The 6,360-nt window shown below is 40.6% G+C and overlaps 1 protein-coding gene across 4 annotated transcripts in view; it reads left to right on the top strand.

The window, feature by feature from the left end:
* The window catches only part of ZNF536 (zinc finger protein 536), a 446,856-nt gene that overhangs the window by 316,198 nt on the left and 124,298 nt on the right, over window positions 1–6,360 (top strand). The gene's annotated exons all lie outside the window — the stretch shown is intronic.

The following is a 6,360-nucleotide window of genomic DNA, read 5'->3' as shown; positions in this document are numbered from 1 at the left end:
GATTCTGAAATCTAGATGGAAAGTCAGGTTAAATGGATTGTGCAAACATCCTTGCTTGTAAAACTTGCTTAGCAATTATCAGAAGGGAATACTGAGCAAGAGTTGGGCCCCTTTTTCTCACCTGTCTAGACCTTCTCATATATTGCATTCTATTTTTTTAAAAAACGTTATCCAGTAAAAAAAGTCTTCTCTGGTGAATGTGCTTTCCCCTATGTTTCAAACTGCAGATTTTTTGGAATCATGCACACAAATTAATAAATTAATTATAACTTAGTGTTCTTTCTAAAAGCTAAAGTACCACTCTTATCTACATCATCCTGCCCGCCCTCTACCAGTAAAGCAGTAGAAGGACATAATGCAAATTCAAATTGGGTAGATATTTTTATTGTTATTATTTTGTTCAGAAAACAATATTTCATAATCTCTAATCAAAACACTAAGACTTGAACTGCCAAAGTCAGCTTCATTCGAAAATTACAACTGAAACTCATTTATAAGTAAATGAAAGTCAAGAGGATTAAATTCAATTAAAATCACTTTGAAGTTAGTACGGAAAAATTATTTCGGAGTGATAGAAATCAACAGATTGTTATTGCTTTCATTTTTCTCATGTGTAAAAAGATTTCTAAAGCAAAACGGAGCCAAAATTATAGGTGGAGAACAAAAGGACAGAGAAAATTATTTTATGCCCCCACAGAATGCACCCAAGTCTAAATTAAAAGGGTTTGGGTAGATTTCCTTATGGGTGGAACCTTCTCTGTGTTCTGTGTGGTTGAATCACATGTAACACTTTCCTTTTTCAGCCTCTCCCTTTGAGTAGATACAGCAAAAACAGGGATCCAATTGAAAAATCATCTTTCTTTCGTAATTTTCCATATACATGCTTTTCTTCCCCGACCCTTTCCTGATAGCGTGATCTCAGCAGATCAATTAACTTCAATAATCTATGGATTACAAAGCGTATAAAACCTTCAAAGCATCACAGTGTCAGATCTATTTTCCAAAGGGTTTAAGTTACTTTAATAGTTAATAATAAGTGATATGGCTCATTTTCTTGACTAAATTAGGATCTGTTGTCATTTGTTCCTCCTCTGTCTGAAGCTCTTAATTACAGGGAACAAGCTTCTCAACACCCATTGTACACCTCCAAGGGGTGCATTGCTCCAAAAGAGGTGGTTAGGATTTCAACCTGTGCCTGCCTATTTATCTCCTCCCCTCCCCAAAGCCAGTGAAATCCCAGGCATTACAGAAAGCTTAGGATCATAGCACTGCTTCTGACTTCCATCTAGTCAGCCCATTGAGAAAACGTACAGCCACCCTACAGCTTATGCGTGTGCCCATCTTTTATTGTCAGTTGAGCTATTGATCATCTCAACAGATGGAGTACTTAGAAATTCACTGATGTGTATACAAATAAATATTACTAGACACCTGCAGCCATAGACGATGCTGATCGTTTCCAACCTGTATGTTAAATCAGGTGCTGCCCTTAGCGCTCATGTCTCTGCCCATTTCATCTTGTGCGCCATCCACCAGTTTTCTAACAGTCTGTTGGGCAGCTAAGGAGCAAAGGGCACCCCCTTACTAATGGGAAGGTCCCATTTGCCCATCCATTGGATATGGTCTGAGGCAGGAATGCTTCAGAATGCCGGTTGTTGGAAACCACGGGAGTGAAGAGGGCTCTTGTGCCTGAATCCTGCTTCCAGGCTTTCCATAGGCATCTACTCGGTCACTGCGAGGACAGGATGCTAGACTAGATGGGCCACTCGCCTGATCTAGCAGGGCTCTTCCCATGGTATTCAGAGGCATAATGCAAATGGAACAAAGCCATCATGGCTAGTAGCTGCTGATAACCTTCTCCATGAATTTGTCCAATCCTCTTTTGAAGCCATCCAAGTTCGTAGCCATCACTGCCTCCTGTGGGAGCCAATTCCATACTTTAACTATGTGCCGAAGTGCTTTATTTTATTGATGGACCCCAGTCCTTCTGGCACAGATAATCTATAGGAGTGAGTTGCTGACCATCACATTTCATTGAATAATCTATTCCTCAGTATTTGTTTTAAATAATTTGATGGGACAAAATGACATGAGCTGTCAGCGATGGCCCTAAATACGTTTCAAACTGATGTGCAATAAATTTGAGCATCAGATGGAATTGGTTTCCTTTTTTTCCTGGGGATTCTTCTGCTCTGCTGGCACCATCCACACATGGTGCTCAGCTAAATACCCAAAAGTCCCAGATGCTAAGTGAGCACATTATCATTACAGCCCTGACATATGGCTTTTCCTGCTGAGCTCCACCAGTAGCTGTGTGAGTGGCTCTGGAGACTCAGCTGTTGGCCTTGTTTTGCTTTGGGCTGGCAATAAGCCGGGCATCTTTTCACCGGGATACACCTTTCACACCTACAAAACTGAGATGGCACAGGCCTCCCTGAAATGTTCTGGGATCAGATCTGGAACATAGGACATCTGCCTTATACCACTTGTAGGCATCCAATAATGGAAGGCTGGAAGGTTCGGGACACTTATTTACGCAGAACATAGTTAAACTATGGAACTCACTCCCACAGGAGGCAGCAATGGCCACCAACTTGGGTGGCTTTAAATAACAAATTCATGGAGAGGGTTTTCAATGGCTACTAGTGATGCTTTCCCTCTACAGTTGAAGTCAGCAGTGCTTCTGAATACCAAGAAATTGCAGGAAGTGAGAATGCTGTTGTGCTCAAATCCTACTTTCTTGTTTCCCACATGCATCAACTTGACCATTTGCCTGACCCAGAAGGCTCTTATTATGTTCTTATGCAAGTCATTAGTTCATTGACAGACAGCAGCTCTCTCCAGAGCATAAGAAATGTCTGCTGGGTTAGGCTAATGGTCCATCTAGTTCAGCATCCTGTTCTCACAGTGGGAAACTGGAGGACTGTGGGAAGCCTAAAGGCAGGTCCTGAGTGCAAGTTCTGAAATTCCCAGAAACTGGTATTCAGAAGCATACTGACTCTGACAGTGGAAATTGAACATAACCATCAGGGTTAGTAGCCATTGCTGGCCTCAGGTTCTACAGCGAATCAGTGACATTCAGAGTCTGCACAGATCATCTCTCCTCCTCCTCCTCCTCCTCCTCCTTCCTTAAAATGTCCTAAGTTTTACCTCCTTGCCAAAAGGCAAGCAGAGATGTGTACATACGAATCTCATTGGGGCTGGAATTCCTCATTCCAGGAGGTGTTGCACAGTGGGGAAAAGCTATCTCTTGTGTTCCCAGGGCTTCAGTGGTTCAGCAGAGCACCCTGGCAGGCTCATACAGAAGTGGGTAGTCTTGAGGGATCCTGGTCCCAAACCATTTAGGACTGATCAAAGTAAGACCAGCACATTTAATGGAGTTCAGCAGCAAAATGGCAGTCAGGAGACTCAGCTACATTAGTCTTTTTAAAAAGTGTTTTAAATGCATTATAACACTGTGACACCAGATGGCACAGTGGAGTTCCATCTTTCGGCAACATGATTTTCCATTACAACGCGTTTTCCTGAAACCTTTTTTTGATACAGATCCAGCCAGGGTTGCTGAATCAACATTGCAATTATACGATCTAAATGCGTCACTCACGACAATCTGGCTGCTATGTTCTGAACCAATGAACAAATGCATTTCAAAGGCAGTTCCAGCCTACGGAAGAGTGTGTTGCAGTAATCCAACCTGGGCACAACAAGGGCATGCCAGTACCTTATCTGCCCTCCCTCCTGCAGCACACCTCTCCCAATCTTCAACCAGACAGCAAGCCTCCCAAACTGAGCTGGGGTGAGAAGCGAGGGAGGAAAGCAGAGTCAGATCAATGGCCAAGAGATCCGAAGGCTTGAGATTTGGGGAGGGAGCCTTCGGGCCCTGGCAGCAAAAGACATTCCAGACAGCCCTTTTCAGAAGGAGTCGCTGTGGGCTCTTCCTGCATCCTATTATTTGGCACAACACTAAGATTACAGGAGCTTGTTTTCCCTCCCAGAACTGTGAACTTTGCCAACGCACCGTGCGAACTTCTCATGTTCTGCTGTTGCACTCATTTTCTAAGTATTAATTTGGTTTTACTGCACTTTGGAAAGCATTTGAATATTTATAAATGTAAGTATTTATTTTCCTAGTAAAATTAAAGCCCTATTGTCTTGCAACTAGCCGTGCTTGTTCTGACACTCCAGAAACAAAACCTTCTCAAGTATGATAACCTTTATTTATAGATGGCAATAAGCATATTTAGCAATTTTATTATTCATGACCCTTGCACTAAATATCATAATCAGAATACAGATGTGCAGGATAATTTCCATGTGCAAGTCACTGTAGTAATTCTTGTACCACAAAAATAGCACTGGATTTAGAGACATATTATGCCCGGTTTAATAAACGTGTCTTGGAAGAAACAAAAGGGGTGGGTGTAAAGTGGGCTTGGAGAGGTCCTTCTTTAATAACTAACTTCATAAATATATGGCTACCTCTAAATGCAATGCAATTCTGTTCTTGTGTTATACATTTTGTTCGCTTGTGCCTGCCTGGTTTCCGTTCACATATGGGATCTTTATTTATTGCAAGGAGAAAACATGCTGTGTCTTGTGTATGCATTTATTCCATATAAATGCAATTTGAAGGAATCCCTTATTGCAAAAAATAAAATAAATGCTAATCTTAATACTGTCTTTGCTCCGGCTGATATATGAAAGGTGAAAATCATCAAGTCAACATCATTTCCAGTTTTTGTTCTACTAATAGAGTGAGCAAGAGTTGGCCATACCTTGAAGGTAGCCAGATCAGGCTAGGGAGATGCTTTGTGAATCCCAAAATGAGCTGACTTGATCTGTGTCACTTAGACTAATTTGCATACCGGAATTCAGCTACCCACTGAATTCAGTCCTTCTCCTAAAGTTGAGAAAAAATACACTTAGAAATGTGTATCTTGAGAGAAAATGCTTTCCTATCTATATTTAAATATTGATTTCAGTTCAAATTTGTAAGTGATTTTTTTTTAAAAAAAATGCTAGATTATCACAGAACCAGAACACAACAAAGATTTGTGGGGAGGTGTGAAAGTCCAAACCTACCAAGTGTACTCCCCGACCAATCAATAGATACAAATGAGTTAATGGAATTGAGGTCCAAAGAAACATAATATATTTCTATTGTGGAAATATGAATTTTTAAAACAACTTTACAAAAAACAAAAACAAAAAAAAACTAGGCCGATTGGGAAACTGGGCACTGTAGTTCTGTGAGAGGAATGTGGTCTGCTAACAACTCCCAGCACTCTTAACAAACTACAGTTCCCAGGATCTTTTGGGTGGAGGGAACCCAGGACTATTTATTTTATTTTTAAAACATATTTTTAATTAAAGATTTCTTGGTTTACAAAAGTATGTGTAATGTCTTCTTTTCCCCCAAGTTACATTTTCTACAGATCAGTTTCATTTGTTGAGACATCAGTGTTATATTAGGAAGAAAAGGGGGGAGAGGTGGAGGGGGCCATGGTGAGTGGGGGTGGAGTTGGGTGGCGATGTTTCTATTTTACTTAATGTATGTGTGGGGTTTTGTGTCAGCGTCACTAGTGTGGGTTCTCTTTACTATTCGCTTGTGTTCCTTTGGTGGTGAGAGAGGTTGGGGTTGGCCTAGGGTGTGGTTGTTTGTTTGTGATTGGCTGTGGTGAACTTTGTTTTCATGTGTGAGTGGGGTGGGTGGGTGTTTATGAATCAGGTTAGACTATTTAAAGTGGCATGATATTGCTTTAAATATATAGTGCAGATATGGTTTGAAGCCTTGGCAGATATTGATAAACTTAAGCATCATATGGCGAAAGTGACATATCCCTCCTTTAGGTTATTTGTGTGGATCTATTTATGTCTCAAAGCAGTTGTCACTTGCAACAATGCATATCTCCTTTCTTTTTCTTCTTTCCCCTCTTTTCCTTCCCCCCTCCCCTACTCCACTGTCTTCCTTTCCCAAGGGTAAATTAACTTTTACCCCCTACTTTGTAGGAAGTTAAAGAGGTGATTAATGGTTTTCAAATGGACACATCATCTCTCCTAATACCGTTCAGAGCATTTAAAAAGTGATTGCTAAGATATCACACATTTCCCATCTAGGTGTTACATGAATGATTGCTACATTTGGAGGGGGGAAGAGTGTGTGTGAAATAAACAGGTATAACAATTAAATAAAATATATATCTTTCTCTCTGTTTTTTCCTTGAGGTTTCTCAGTCTGTGTGCTATTTAGTGAATTCACAGCATTAGGTTAGGGTTTTCACACATCTCTCTGAAGCTGAACCTCTCATTAAGCATATTGTAAAAAAGACCCTTTTATGAAAATGTTATCAAGTATTTATA

The sequence above is a fragment of the Lacerta agilis genome, chromosome 8, assembly GCF_009819535.1.
Source record: "Lacerta agilis isolate rLacAgi1 chromosome 8, rLacAgi1.pri, whole genome shotgun sequence".
In the NCBI taxonomy this organism is placed as follows: Eukaryota; Metazoa; Chordata; class Lepidosauria; order Squamata; family Lacertidae; genus Lacerta; species Lacerta agilis.
The sequence above is the reverse complement of the archived record's forward strand: the minus strand, read 5'-3'. Positions and strand labels throughout refer to the sequence as shown.